Raw genomic sequence first — 16,068 nt, forward strand, 5'->3', positions numbered from 1 at the left:
AGTCTGCTTCTATCCCCATCAACTTCACTTAAAATTGTTTAGTCCTTACATTATTTGCCTCCTCTGCAACATTTAATCATACTGCGTTCTCCTTCCTTGGCTCTCTCTCTTCCCTTGGCATTCCATGACACTCCACTCCCCTGGCCCTTCTTCTGTTTCTCTAATCACTCCTTTTTATCTCTTTTGCCAGAATTCTCTTTCTCTGCCCATACGGCACACACTGGTATTCCTCGGAGTCATGTCATGGCCATCTTCTCAATTTGCATGCTCTTTTTGAATGATCTCACCATTCCTGTGGCTTCACCCATGGCTATGCTTGGATAAGTCCCAACTCTTACCTCGGGGCTCCAAATTCCAAACCTCTCTCATGGACAACACTCATGCGTATGACTCCCTAGGCATATCCTATGGGGACTGAACGTTCCCAAGGAAGTTTAGCACACCCCAGTCTAAACTTTTCATGGTTCCTTCCTCCACCCCATCCTGCTCCTCCTACTTTGGTCCTCATTTGTGTGAATGTACCACCTCTCTCATACTTCCCCAAACCAGAAATGCAGAATTCGTCCTTGACTCCTCTTGTTCCTTTCCACCCCACACCCTGTAAATCATTAAGTCCTGTGGAACTACTACTTAAATAATATTTTGTCCTTCTCTTTCTCTTTTTACCTGTAACCCCTTACCTTGCTCCATTTTGGTGCTGGATTTCTAGAAGTTTCTTAACTGGTATTTCTGTCCCAATCTGTCTCTGTCCCTTTCCCCAGTCTCAGCAATCTATCTTCTATGACCAAAGTGTCTACCTAAATTTCAAATCTAATTATGTTATTCCTCTATTTAAAACATTGCACTGACCTCTTCTTGCCCTCGGATAAGGTTTGAATTCTTTAGCATAAAAGGTCCTTTATAATCTGACTCCTGCCTCCTTTTCTAGCATCATATCTCAGCACAACCTCCTTTAGATACACTGAAATATATGTTATACCCCTCAATTTTGCTGAATGTCTTTGCCGCCCTTTCATGGTTAACTCACACATGTTTTTTAAGATTAAGCTCAGACATTACCATATCCAAGTAGCTTAACAGGTCATTTATTTTGGCCTTTGCCCCACCTACAGATTTGCAATTCCAAGTAATTAAACATACTACCTGTCTTTAGCAAGGATTGATCTATTTTAAAATGTTGGGTCCTTACATTGTGTGTGCTTATTTAGTGTGTATGGAGAAATGTTTGTTCCCTTTCTAACAAGCCATGTACTTCTTGTTGGTAATGGAATCCAGCTCTCAACCCAGCAGGCTTGACTGGGCCCTGAACCATGCTAACTCTTGCCTACAGTTATCCATGGAAACCTAAGTGCGGTCCACATTTTTCAACCATTTATCCAGGCAAAACTGCCACTTACAGTTGTGTGGCTTGTGCACTGCATAAATGCACAATAGAACCTATGTGGAGCTCCTATTCCAAGACCTTCCTCTGTGCCAATGATCACCTGAATCCTGAATGCCATCATAAACTATTTATGTCCAACAATATCTGGTGGATTGGGCCACGTTGTATGATGAGATTGCACAGTTCTAACCCTTGTTATTAGTATTTCTCTAAGGAATTGCATTTTGGTTTGATAGTCAGCTAAGCTTCTCAAGAATGAGCCCTACAATCAACTGGAGGCAGCAATGCATTTAAAAATAAAAAAGAAGGAAGGAAAGAAGGGAGAGAGAGAGAGGAAGGAGGGGGGAGGGAGGAAGAAAGAAAGGTCTTGCATTTGGGAGTCAGGAAATCTGGGTTTCAAATATTTTTAATTTATTTTTTATTAAAATTTGTTGATACACAATGTTACCTTAGTTTCAGCTGTACAACATGGTAAGTTGACAACTCAATACATTATATTATGCTCACCACAAGTGTAGCTACCTTCTTTCACCCATACAGCTCTATTATAATACCATTGACTATATTCTCTATGCTGTACCTTTTATCCCTGTGACATATTCATTTCACAACTATAAGCCTGTATCTCTGATTTCTCTGTAGTCATTTTGCCCATTGCCCACCCCTCTCCCCTTTGCCAACTGTTAGTTCTCAGTATTTATTGGTCTGTTTCTGCTTTTTGTTTGTTTGTTCATTTTTTTATTGTATTTTAGATTCCATGTATAAGTATTTGTCTTCTTCTGTCTGGCTTATTTCATTTAATGTATTACCCTCTAGGTCTACCCATGTTGTCACAAATGGCAAGATCTCATTCTTTTTTATAGCTGAGTAATATCCCATTGTATATGAAAACCACAACTTCTTTATCCATTTGTCTCTCAATGAACACTTGGGCTGCTTCCATAATTTGGCTATTGTAAATAATGCTTCAATAAATGTAGGAGTGTATATATATTTTCAAATTAGTGTTTCACCTTCTTTGAATAAATACCCAGTAGTGGAATTACTATATCATATGGTAATTCCATTTTTTCTTTTTTCTTTTTTGGGAGGTACCTCCATCCTGTTCTCCACAGTGGCTGCTGAGTTTGAATTTCTGCTCTGCTTAACTGTATAGCTCTAAGCAGACTCCTAAGTCTCTTTGATCCTCATTTCCCTTCTTCATTGGATAATAACACTCAACTTCCAGGGATATCATAATAGTAAGTAAGTTAATATTTGTTTGCCACCAAGTACAGGTCCAGATCCTGATCAGTTTATATGTGCTCTTTCTTCCCTCAATCTAACAAGCTTTGTGGCACAATGGGGCTATAGACCAAAGTATAACAAGAACACACTATCTACTGACTTGACAATTTTGTCTAGGTGCCCATTTCACTTAGACATATATAACACCGAGGGCACAAATGTTAAAAAGGATATTGGTCAAAATCTCTTTAGTTGTATACTCTAGATTCAGAGAAGCGAAGCTTCAGTCAAAATCACAGCCATTTACATTTTTTGGTTTTTCTGAGATTTACTCTTACTAGTGCTTACTTATTCATTTACTATATTCATTACTAAATTTGTTTGAATCGTCAACAAATTTATCATTTCTCTCTTTTAGCTGCTAGTGTTTCCCTCAGTGCTACTGTGACTGCTCCTAAGAGCACTGGGATTAATTTATTGGAGAAATGAGGGAATGTAGGATTCTCTTGCCTTCAGTAGTTCAGGTTATTTGAAACAACTCCATACAAAGCAGCCCAGGTAGAGACTTTTGAAGACAGAGTGTCCACAGGATCAAAGACAGCATTTGGAAACAATAAAGAACAATGTTTCTGGGATTACCTCCTCCATCATCTCTCTCCCCCTCCCCTGTAATTTTATATACTTATAAATTTATGTATCAATGCATTTTTATGAGTATATGTATGTATTGAGAAGGCTGGTGGTAGAGCTGATGGCAAGTTTCAAAGACAGATGAAATGCATTTCCTTGGTGGTGGGAATAACTACCGTTCCTTTGGACTTGTGTTGCAGGTAAACCTTTGACAATTCACTTGGGAAAACACAACAGGGTTCACCATAGTTAAACTTTCTCAGAGGAGCCTAGACCAATGTCTCCCAGTAGACCATATTGTCACATGGAAAGGGGAAAGTGACTTATGTTAACATCCAAAAGGCTATGGTCTGGGAAAAGAAATGATACAAGAAACAAAGTTGAGAAGCAAGGAAGTAATACAGATTTTTCCAGCTAGTTGGATTGCTTTATGTCAGCCTCAGCCTTGATTCCGCACTTAGCATGAAGAGGCAGTAACTTAGTGGAAAGGACATGGATTTGCCAGGACAGAGGGAATGTGTTAGAAGCTCACTGTTAGCACTTTGGCAGTTACGAGGCCTCTACAACTAGTCCACTCCTCTGTCCTGGGCACATGGTACATGGTAGGACTGACTTTTCCACCCACTTAAAGTTAGCTATGATCTGCCTTTGGCCATTGAAATATGAGTAAGTCAGGGGAGTCACTTCTAAAAGGCAGGCTTAGAGAGTTGAATTCTCTTTTCCCTTTGCCATGGCAATGGCCAGTTATAGCTGCTCTGACAGTAGGGGTCTCAGAGTGAGGACCATGATACCAGCCAGGTCTCCTGGCGTGCTCTCACTTTCACACCTAGCATGAAAGGGAATTAAAATTTAATTATTTGGTGTCCTCAAGATTTGGGGGTTGTTTGGTACTACCACATAATCCAGCCTATCCTGACTGATGCAAGTCCTTTCTGTTACTGAACAAGTGTTGATTACTGAACAGTGTTGCTTCTTTGAGCATCAGGTTTCTCATCTCTAAAGTAGAGATAACTGTAATAAAGCTACTTTCATCAACTCTTCCAAAGATCTAAAATTAGCGTATAAACAGTAAATCCTTATAACAGTGTCAAGTGTTGCCAGATATCCATTACTAAGGATGGAGGAATTTGCCTTCCCAAAGTGACTTTAGAACACATTTCTTTCAGGGTTTGGCCTCGGATTAAGAGCAGTCTCAAAGGTAACAAAAATTTTCAGCAAACTTTCATTAAAGAGCAGAATGCACTGCTTAAACATTACCTAGTAGAAGCACAAGCTTAAAACTAAAAACATTTTATAGTTGAAACGTTCCAGATCGAAGAGATTTACATCCCATTGACCATCTGGCTAGGAGCTGATAGAGTAGCAGAATATCCCTTCAGACTGTTTTTCTATTCCCAAACCTAAAAGGATATCCTTTTACCTGCCAGAGCTCTGAGATGACATGTTGAATAGTACGGGCCATCAGTGATTCAGGGTAAGAACAGGAAGCCTGAACCTTCCAGGTTGCACAACTAATGATCTCTCTTCACCACCCCCCACTCTTGAGTTTACTTTGCATTGTGTGTATGTGTGTGTCCCTTAGTAGCAGGCAAATTCCCAGTTCATTTTCCATCCCTGTGAGTAGTTCCTACTACAGTATCTACATGGGATGGTCACCAGTTCAAATTTGAAGCATTCCCTGTCAATGGGGACCTTGCTGTATCCCAAACCTCTTCCACCATTAAAAGTGTCTTCTTTTTTATTTTACTTGATTTATTTATTTATTTTACCAGAGCAGACCTCTTCAAAACCCTTATCCCCTGCTTCTACTCCCACCTCCTGAAACAGCAGAATATTCCTGCACTCTCTCCTATGGAGAATAAAAAGTCAATCACTATGTTGACCTTTCCTCTTCAACTCTCTTCATGGGCTCTCATATCTAGATTCCTTATCATTTTTGTCAGGCCTAGACTCTACTGTTTGTTGTCCTTAAAATATGGTGCATAGACCTATTCTGTCCAGCAGAATGTTATTCCCTTGGTGGCAGAAATAGTATCTATCATGGTAATGGTTGATTCTTCACTGTCTAACAAGGTTTCTGGCTCATTATAGGGCTCAATAAATAGGACTGAATAAATTCATGAATATAAACAGTAGCCCCAGTTGGGGTCTACACCAGTTCATCTGAGACCACATCTATTTATCATGACCACAGACCTCCTCTGTCCCACCATTTCTCACTGCCACTTCCTTTCCTGTGTGTGACCACACAGGAAGGCATATGACTATTCTTTGTCTTATCAGAGTAGTAGAGTCTTTTTGTGACTTTTGTGTAGTAGAGTCTTTTAGCGCTCTGTGTAGCAGCTTCCCTGAAATCTGTCCCAGTGTAGTACCTCTGTAGGACCTATCTGAGGACGTACCATCTCCCTGAACAATTAGTGGGAAATGGGGCCTCACCCCAGTCTAGAATCTTCTGTGAAGTCTGTTCTCTGCTTCCTCCAGACCCACCTCATGTCACCCACTATCTACCACTATCCACTTCCACATTGCACCTGTACTCCAATGCCGTGGTTTCTCGAAGATACCATGTTTCTTCCTGCCTCAAGGCCTTTGCACATGCTATTCCCACCACCTTAAACATTCTCTCTCTACCCTTCCACTCTCCTTCATCTAGTTAGATCTACACTCATCTGCACCCAAATATCATTTACTTGGAGGAATTGATCCTGAATCCCAGACTAGAATTGCATCTTATTTAGCTTTCTTAGCATCACACACCTTTCCCTCAGAGAACAAATCATAGTGTGTAATTACACATTTATTTATGTACATTTCTAAGTTTCATAAGGGCAGGGACTTCATTTATTTTGATCACTGCATTGTCCCAGTACCTAAAATAGTGCCAAACACACAGTAGGTACATAAGAACCATGTTTGAAAGAATGAGTCATCGTCTTTCTCCTTCACTAAACTTGAAACCTCCATGAAGACATGTTATTTTTACGGACCATTGTATATCTAAGGACCTACACAGTAACTGGCACACAGTAGGTACCCAACAATCACATAAATAAATAAGTAAGAAAAGCAAGAGGAAGAAAAGGAAGAACAGGAAGAAGAGACATAACTAGCAATATCACCCTGTCACTCTCAAAAGTGTTCTAGTTTAGAAAATAAATTCTGTGGTCACCATAGTTGTATCTCATTATTGATTCAAAGATAATTTTTAGGTCAAAGAGCAAGGGATATGAGAGAGATTACGGCTTGGAAATTTGCCATGTCTCTAGAGAAGTCAGAAAGTAGTCAGAAAGCCAGATAGGAAAATTCAATTTCTGATAGTTCCAGAGGAGGCTCAAGGAGTATGAAGGGTGCCCTGAGTCTTCAAAGGGCTGAATCTCTCCAACTGCTGGGGAAAGGCTCAGATCTGGACTTGGTTTCTTTCTTGCAGTGGTGGAAAAATAAAAATATCTCTCAAACACTTTCCTACCGCACGCACATACACACATACACACACAGTGATGGGGAAAGCAGAGAAGAAAGGCATGAGGCTTTTTATATTTTCTTAAATTTCCAAAAGTGAAGGCTTCTGACTTGAAACTTTCCATCTAGTTCATATTCCCCAGGCTGAAACTGATAAAAATCTTGAAAGAGACAGACATGTTTGAGCCGAGATCTAAAGGACTAAAAGCTATTCTGCCTCATCCCTCTACCTCACCTTATAGCAAAGTTTTCGAAGTTGAAATTCTGTGTTAGTTTGTTATCAAACTTAATAGAAGATAGAGTTAACTCCTGACCTTTAGGTTCTGGGAACCAGCATAGTTCTTGGAGTCCAAAATCTGTCTCCCAGTGTTCAGTCAGTTTCTTTCTTTTCCAAAACTTCTTGTCACTCTGAACTTATCTCGCTATGGGCTCACATGATAGGTTCTGATAGCTGGGGTACACAGAGTAACCGATCTAACTCCTTCAGTATCCTAATGTGAGTTGGTGAGCACATTCAACAGGAAGAAATACTTTAAGCACACACACAGTTTTACAATTGTGTCCCAATCTCTTGGAATATGCACAAATATATATATTCACATTACACCAGTATACATGTTTATACTGTATAAGAGAGAGTGTAAGAGAGAGAGAGAAAGAGATTTAGGGATATGTGTATATTCATATATGAATCCATTCATTCATTTATTCAACAAATATATACCAGATGTCTTCAATGAGTCAGACTGTGTTCTAGTTGCTTCGAGTATATCCATGAACACACCAAATAGTCCTACCCTGTCTAGAGACTATATTCCAGTGGAGGGTGAAGAGTCAATGATAAAAAGTAAACATAATAAATAAGTAAATTATATGATATCTTGAAGGTGATAAGTACTATAATGGACTAAGACAAATCAGAAATATGACTAGAGTGGAGGGGTTGCAATTTTAGTTTTATTTTTAATTTTTTTCAAAAGATTTTAGAGACAGAGAGAGAGAGAACAAGCAGGGGAAGCAGGAGGGAGAGGGAGAAGCAGGCTCTCCACTGAGCAAGGAGCCTGATGCAGGGCTCGATGCCAGGACCCTGGGATCATGACCTGAGCCAAAGGCAGACGTCTAAGGACTGAGCTGCCCAGGCACCCCAGGGTTGCAATTTTAAACAGAGAGAGTGGTTATGTAGATTTCATTGAATAACTGACCTTTGAACGAAGACTTACAGGAAGTGAGGGAATAGTCTTTGTGATATTTGATGGGACGAGTTTTCCAGTTATAGGGGACAACCAGTGCAAAGACCCTGAGGTGAGAATGCACCTGACTTTTATGGGACAGCAAGGAGGAGCTTGAATATAATGTTGGAGGGACAGAATATTATAAGGAGTATATCCAAGAGATAATGGGAACCAGATAATGTAATGCATACCGATAATATACATAGGTGTTGTACATGTATATAGAGTATACAGTTTATATTTTTAGTCTTAAATGCATTTTAGTCTTAATAGATTTTTTATTGTCTAAATACCTATTACATTTAGAGAAATATAAATAGTATGTATATGTTTCTGTGGCACAGTTTATTTAATTATGTCTGTGTGTGATGTACGTAAGATAACAGATGTTCACGCATGTATCTATTGTGCAATTGAATGCACATGTTACTTTATGGAACATATTCCTGTACGTATGTGTGCGTGTATGCTTATTATATATTATAGTAATGCATGTGTCTACAAATAGCCATGTGTCACTTCAAATGACAGGAAAATCTCACAAGTGTGTAATTACGGGAATTGTCCACAAATTCATGGGCTTTCTCTACAGGCATCTGGCCAAAGACAGGTACCCACATCATTCTTCATTCCTCCTTATGAGAGAACCCTGCCCCAAGGCAGAAAGCACTGAATGATGCTGAAGAGACAAACAAATGCAGATAGGTTTTAGAGATTGTGGGTCTTAAGCCCTGAGACTGAAGAAGACACCAAAGTCATGACCATTGTAGAAAAATGCAAGTGTTCTCTGACATTGATAAATTATTGACTCGATTCTGGCATATGGTCATTTACCAAAGAAATTAGAAGTGCCCGCCTGTTCTGTCAGATCCTACAAGGGAATTTCTTTTCTCTGCTTTCTTGTTCTTTTTCTTCAGCTTGTTGCAGGGAAATAAATTGCTAATAACATGTAGATTTTAATTTGAGATTTTATTCTTAAAAAGTATGGTGTACTGAGTGAATTGTAAGAGGTTTGGTTTTTTTTTTTTTTTGGTTTTGGGTTTTTGTTTTTTTTTTCATTTTCCATACTTGCTCGAGTTGTAAACCTAAGGCCAAGTTAATTAAAGTCAATGGAGAATGTATTTTTTTTATTAAACTTTCTCTTTCTATTGATTTTTCCCTCTCATACAAATAGTACAGACTTAGTCCTCAAAATCAAAAACACTGTAGAGCAAAGAAAAGGAATAATCAGGCTCCCAAGATGATTTACAAACTCTGACACAGGATTTCAGAGGTGGCTAGGATTTCAGAGGTGGCTAAACTGGCAAGGTGTTGAGAATCTAGGTCAGCTAAGGACAGACAGACCCAACTGTGTGCCAGCTAATCTGTGAGGCCAAACTCTCAGGTACATTTGGCTCATAAAAGCATATTGGTTTCTTCACAGTACAAACATCTGGACCATTGCAACAGCCTCCTAATTTTTATTCCCACTTTCAGTTATTCCCTCTAATCCATTCTCCATCCAAGAGCTAAATGTATCTTCCCAAGGCATAATTCTGATGATATCATTTATAGGCTCAAAGCCTTCAAGGGCTCCCTCTAACCTCTACAACCCACAGGCTAGATCCGAACCATTGCCTATTTTTATAAATAAAGTTTCATCACAACACAGACATGCTCTTTTGTTGATGTATTATTTAAGGCTGCTTTCATACTACAACAGCGGAGAAGTTGTGCTAGAGATCATATGAGCATCAAACATTTACTAGATGGTCTTGTATAAAGAGTTTGCTGATGCCTCTTCTAACCCATCAAATAGGAACCACGATCACAGGCAAGCATTTAAGACCTTCTAAACAATTTCCCCAAGTTGGCTGCCCGCTTTAATTCCTGGTCTCTTCCTTAACATTTCCCATATTAGAATCATTTTGGACTATTTGGTTTTCCCCCAAACACTCAATGGAAGAATTAGATTGCCCTGTGTCCATTTCTTCTTTTCCTGGTTATGGCACTAGAGTTGTCCTTTGAAAACTGGCCCTCTTCAACCCTCAGTTTTTGTGGTTCTTGGAGGACTAATCTCACTCTCAGTCCCAGGAAAGAATCAATGACAAAACCCGGAAACTGGAGCATTCCATTCTCTCTATCATAACTGATCCTCAAATAGGCATGTGACCAAAGCCACAGTAATGAGCTGTAATTTCTGGACTTCCGATGGAACTTTTTTCCACCAGGATTCTTGAGTGTGTCAACTGTAACTAGCACTAGGGAGAAGGGAATTGGGAAGGAAGCCAATACAGAGGGAAACAGAGCCAAGATGGAGACTCCAGTTCTTATAGCATATTTTAGGCACCTGGTTCTAACTGGACCTGAAGCTAGACTACTTATATACCTTCCATGTAGAGGGACAAATAAGGTCTCCCTTTGTTCTTGAGAGAGTTTAAATGGTTTTCTGCCACTTATAACCTAAGTAGTCATTGTTCTGTCCCTTCCCTTTACCTTAGATGCCTTCTTCTCACTTCTCTCTGACCACATTTTATCCTGTTTTCAAGACTCAACCCAAACCTCAGCTTCTCTAAAAATCTCTCCTGAATTCTCAGTGAAATTCTCTCAGTTTGAGCTCCACAGCTTAATCCTGGCATTATCATCTAATTACTGTGCTTTGGACCTTGTGTGGAGTACATGAAAATATTTAAGGAATAATTTTTTTAAAAATTCCTGGTGTGGAGAGAATGATCCTTTTAATCATTGTATTTAGGGTTAGGATGTGAGGGGATGGAAAATGTTTCAGATTGGGGCATACTTTCGCCTGACTTCATAAAATGAGATCTGATTTTTTAAATACTATTAAACTCTCAGAAATTTTGCAAGGGTGATACAAAGAGCTCCTGTATCTTCTTCACCCAGATTTATCGTCTGTCAACCTTTAGCTGTTTTTGTGTCTCCCAATACACACACATACACACACACACACAGGCACATCATTCTTGTTCTTTTTTTAGTCTCTTGAGAGCAATGTATATATCCCCAAACAGAAACAAACCCTTTCCAACATAAACCCACTGTACCTTTTCAACTCAGGTCATCAGTACATCAATACAGCACTGTTGGATACAGACCCATTCAATTCTAGCTCTCTCAGCAATGTCTCCCATTCACTTTGTGGCCCAGGATCCAATTTAGTATCATACATTGCACTTGGTCATTATATTTCTTAGGTTCCTCCTAGTCTTTCCTGAACTTGACGGTTGTGGATGATAAGCCTTTCATTCCACAGGGTGTCCCTCAACCTGGAGCCGTCCAGTGGATCCTCCATGTGACCTCCTCATGACCTCCTTGTGATCTCCTCATGACCAGACCCGGGGCATGTATTGTTGGCAGAATATCATAAATTTTATGCTCTGTTCCTCTTAGTGCACACCATGTAGAGTGATGTCACTCTGCTAACCCCTAGTGACACCAAACCTTGCTCACCTGGTCAGGTTGCTTTCTGCCAGGATTCTCCCCTCTAGAGTCAGAGCTTTTATCTTTATGATGGATAAACATTTTATATAGCAAGACACTGCAAAGCTAACCAATATCCTGTATTTCAACAAACCTCTATTCACCTGCTTTAGCATGCATTAATAATTCCTGCTTGAAAAGGCCACCATCTTGATGGTCATCAAATAACTACTTTCTGTCTTCATCATCCTCACTATATTTATTCAGTTGGCGTTTTACTGCAAGGAAGAGCTCCCCTCCTTTCTCTCTCTTCACTATATACCCTCAAATTCCTATCTTATGCAGCAGGTGGTAGTCTGTTACAGTCATTTATTATAATGCTCAAAGTATCTAGATTTGGTCATCAGGAGCCCCTTTTGACTCCAGCTTCCTTTCGACTTGTCCCCATATTCTTAGAGCACTTTCCTACTTTCTGCTGCCAAAAATTTGGGGGCTGAGCTTTCACTTTTCCTACCCCAGCCTTAGAGCCAATCGTTTTTCCAAAGGGCCTCAGTTCCTTTCAGTGGAAAATTCTAGTTGGAAAGCAAGATAGGGAAGGCTGGTATGGTCATTGCTACTGGAATGGTATTGCTTCTGGGCCCTTTCAGCAGACAGAGGTCAGAAAAACGTGCGTGTATGTACATACATTAACAGACATTCTTCTACATTAATACACACATCTATTTCCATATCTATATAGATAAGTATTTTAAAACCAAGTTATGAATTTACTTATATATCCAATTCTAATCTAAGACCTCAGATTTCCTTCTATACTTCCATTTACCATATTTATGAAAACTTCCTCTGATTATGCTCACTATTGACTCTGATATTTTTGAAAACTCGAGAGCAAAGGCTTTCCTTGCCTTTGCATTTCACCTGAGAGCTGCCAACGTGTTTGAGATGCAGGGACTCACTAAATTGTTGTTGTGCCTTGGTGGCTGGGTCATGTAAACCCTTGGCTTTCACAGCAGACCCTCTGACTGCGGAACTCAGGAGACCAGGAGGCTACTTGTGTGCCTCGCAGGATAGCTCTTCACTTGGCAGCAGACCTTCTGGAACTGGCTTCACTGTCTTCTTAAAAGGAGAAATGAAAAAACATGCTCCAAGTCTCTCAGAGGCTCTCCAGAAACAGGTGCTGCATAAATACAAAGTATAATCATTGTTGCTGTGTGGGAAATGTTTTTCCATCCATCTTGTTCTACAATAGACTGAGAATGTTTTCCAGCATCACTGCTCTTCTCAGGCTTCTCAACAGATGACGTAGCTAGCGCTTGTGGTAGGTGTAAGGATACCGGTAGGAATAAATTACAAACAGCCTCTACTCCCAGATGTTTTTCTTTTATTTATTTTACCTTGAAAGAATTACAGCACAACGCAGGGAATGCACATGAACCTATCTTGTTCCTTAAAGGGGGTAAAGCTCTCAACCTCAAGACCACGTGGGGTATACATACCATCCATAGTGGGACGATAGGCCAGAAGTGTCCCGGTGGCCTCATCCCTAACATCTTCTCTGTCTTTTCTTCAGCTTTTTAAAAAAAGATTTTATTTAGTTTTATTATTTTTAGAGAGAGAGAGAGCACAAGTGAGGTGAACGGCAGAGGGAGAAGCAGACTCCTCTCTGAGCAGGGAGCCCAATGCAGGACTCAATCCCGAGACACTGGGATCGTGACCTGAGCTAGGGCAGATGCCTAACCTACTGAGCCACCCAGGTGCCCTTTTCTTCAGCTTTTGACATCACAGAAAATGGCGCTCTCTCTTGTTAAGTCCCTTTTTTTCAGAAGGAGGAAGTTGGTTAGGAGCTGGATATTTCTGTAAATGGATCACATGACTTTCTCAGCATCACATGAGGGCAAATAAGTGAAGCACCAGGATTCAACCAAAGAGTACTTCTCTCTCCATTTACCTGACAGCTGCCTTTGGCCCCCCAGATCAGGCTTCTCAGACCATGATTATTCATTGCTGACTGTATCTCAGTCCATCAGACCTAGAGGTCTGCAGATACATAATCTCTGTTTCTAGCCCTTCCTAGGATTATACAGAATATGGAAGGACCTTTAGAGATCTTCTAGTCTAACTTCCTCATTTTGTAAATGAGAACACTAGCATGAAGAGATTTGCTCAAAATGAGTACTACTCCACTACGCTTTGCTTCCTCACCTTTGTATTTTTTTCTCCTGCATTTAGAAGCTAGAGCTTGGTTAAGTGTCAGCTCTGGGTTTAGTTACTTCTCCAGATATTGCGTTTCCTCTTTGTTTTTGTAACTACACAAAACTGATATTCTAACGCTGTCCTCTCATTCTCACACTGCACGCATGTACACGTAGTGCATGTATACACATGGCATAGTGGAGAACACACAAAAGTGATGCCGATTCTGGCACTGCCACCAGCCAGCCTGGTGATCTCAAAGACGTCTCTCAACCTCTCTGGCCCTCAGTTTTCTCATCTGTGAGCAAAGGTGTTGAAGTAACATATCTGTTCAATCCACAAACAAGTGTTGAACAAAATCGAAATAACTAGTTTATTTAGTGCATGACCTTAGGCAGGTTACCAAACCTGTTTCTAACTCGGTTTTTTCATCTGTATAATTGGAATAATAAAAGTACCTACTTCATTGCTTTTTTGTAAGAATTGAATGAGATGATCACCTAAAGCACTTGTAACAGTAATTGACACATTTGGCACTCAAAAATTGCTGTAATTATTATTATTTCTATCATTATTATTGCTGTTGCTTCTGTGCTCCCAATCTTAGCTCATGCTTATTCCTCTGCCTGACTTGAGCTTCCTCTCATCTGCAAATCCAAATCCTACCAGGCTTTCAGGACCCAGTTCAGATGCTTTTCCACAAAGCCATCCCTAATTCTCTCTGGTTTCTTCCCTGGTAATCTGACATCACAACCTCATTTGAACATCATGCATTCACATGTATTCTCTCCATCGAGGCTGCCTGAGTGCAGGGTTTCCCTCTGACTTATCTTTAAATCCAAGTGCCAAGCATAGAAACCAGTAACTAGGAGGGAATTAGTAAATATTGGTTGAATGAATGAGGTATATAACATTCCTTAAATAGCAAGTCTAGATGGTTGTATAAGTAGTTCTGTTGATTTTACATAAATACAACGAAAGAGATTTTTTTGCCTAAATGCTGTTAATAAAAGAACTGATGATGTAGACCCCCAAAAATCTGCATTGGTGACGCCAAATACTGATCCTTAGATCAGTTCATTCCAAATTATCTTTGGGATTCTTTAAATATAGAAAACTCTGGTGCCTACCTCCCGAACATTCTGACTCGTAGATCCTGGTGAGTGAAGAACCCATCTCCCTCTCCTCCACCCCTCCCTTTTTAAAGGCTTTAGAAGTGATTGTGATGTGTGGCCAAAATGGAGATGCTCAAATACACATTATGTCCTAACAACTTTCTCAAGATCTCTCCCCAAAATGACTATTTAAATACACAACCATATAGTCTGAAAGGTTTTTTTGTTCTTTTTATGTTCATCACAATCAATAATTTCTCTCCACACAGAGAATCTTCAATGAATGATACCAGCCATTAAGAGTGAGCACATTGGAAAGAGCAGTGTTTTAAATGGCAAAGAGACATCGGTTCCAGAATAAACTCAGCCAAAAATGTATGAACTTGAATAACCTACTATGCCTCTCTGGGTTTTAATTTACCCATTTTGGAAATGGAAGCAGTTACAACAGCAGTATGGAGTTAGTTTGGAGACCTTGAGGTCGTCTTGGCCAATCAGTAGTGCTGCTTGATTTTGCCAGATACAACTCTGTCAAGTGCAAACATCTTGAGGGTATCTTGGAAGTAGGTTGCGAAACACTGGGTTTGGCAGCGAGGGGCAGGAGCTTTTCTGCATTGTTTGGAAGCAGAATCAACAGCTTTGTGTAAACTCTGCTCTGAGCCACAGAATTCCACAGAATTCCACTGGTATCCCTTTATGGTCTAGGGGTCAGGGGGAAATGCTAATTGTAATTCAGCTCAAACCATCTCTATTAGATTCAACCTTTTTTTGTTTGTTTGTTTGTTTGTTTGTTTTCAGGTGATAGAAACACAACTGAAATCATTTTAGGCTAAACGGATTAAGCAGACTTGCAGCTGAGCTTTGAGAATAGCTGAAATTAGAAACTCAGATGTTGCAAGAGTGTTCTCATCGCTTGTCTCTGCCGCTCTTCACATATTACCTTTATGTGCTCAGCCCAGCTTCCGCCACACAGCGGGCAATATAGATGATACTTATGTTTTCATCTTTGCCACCAGAGAGGGACTGCCTTTTTCCTTGTTCCAGTGTGGAAATTCTTGGGGAAGGATTCTGCCTGGCTTAGGTCATGTGCCCACAACCTGAACCAATCACCCATAACCATGCAGAACAAATATTCCGATGGCAGCCCTTACTAATATTACAAAATTTAAGGAAGAGGGAGAGTAGTTTCCTCCAGAAAGGACATGCTAGTCCTAGAAAAAAAGATGGGTGCTGAGAAGGCCAAACATTCAGTTCCCACTGTGCTATCCTCTAGGCGCTTAGGTAGGTGTGCGTAACAAAAAGATTGTCAGCCACTAGCCGACTACACGGGATGCACATCTTGGTTCTGCCAACAACTACCCATGTGACTTTGGGACACATGCCTCATTCATCTCTGTGCACTATG

The sequence above is a fragment of the Martes martes genome (assembly GCF_963455335.1).
Source record: "Martes martes genome assembly, chromosome: 12".
Taxonomy (NCBI): domain Eukaryota; kingdom Metazoa; phylum Chordata; class Mammalia; order Carnivora; family Mustelidae; genus Martes; species Martes martes.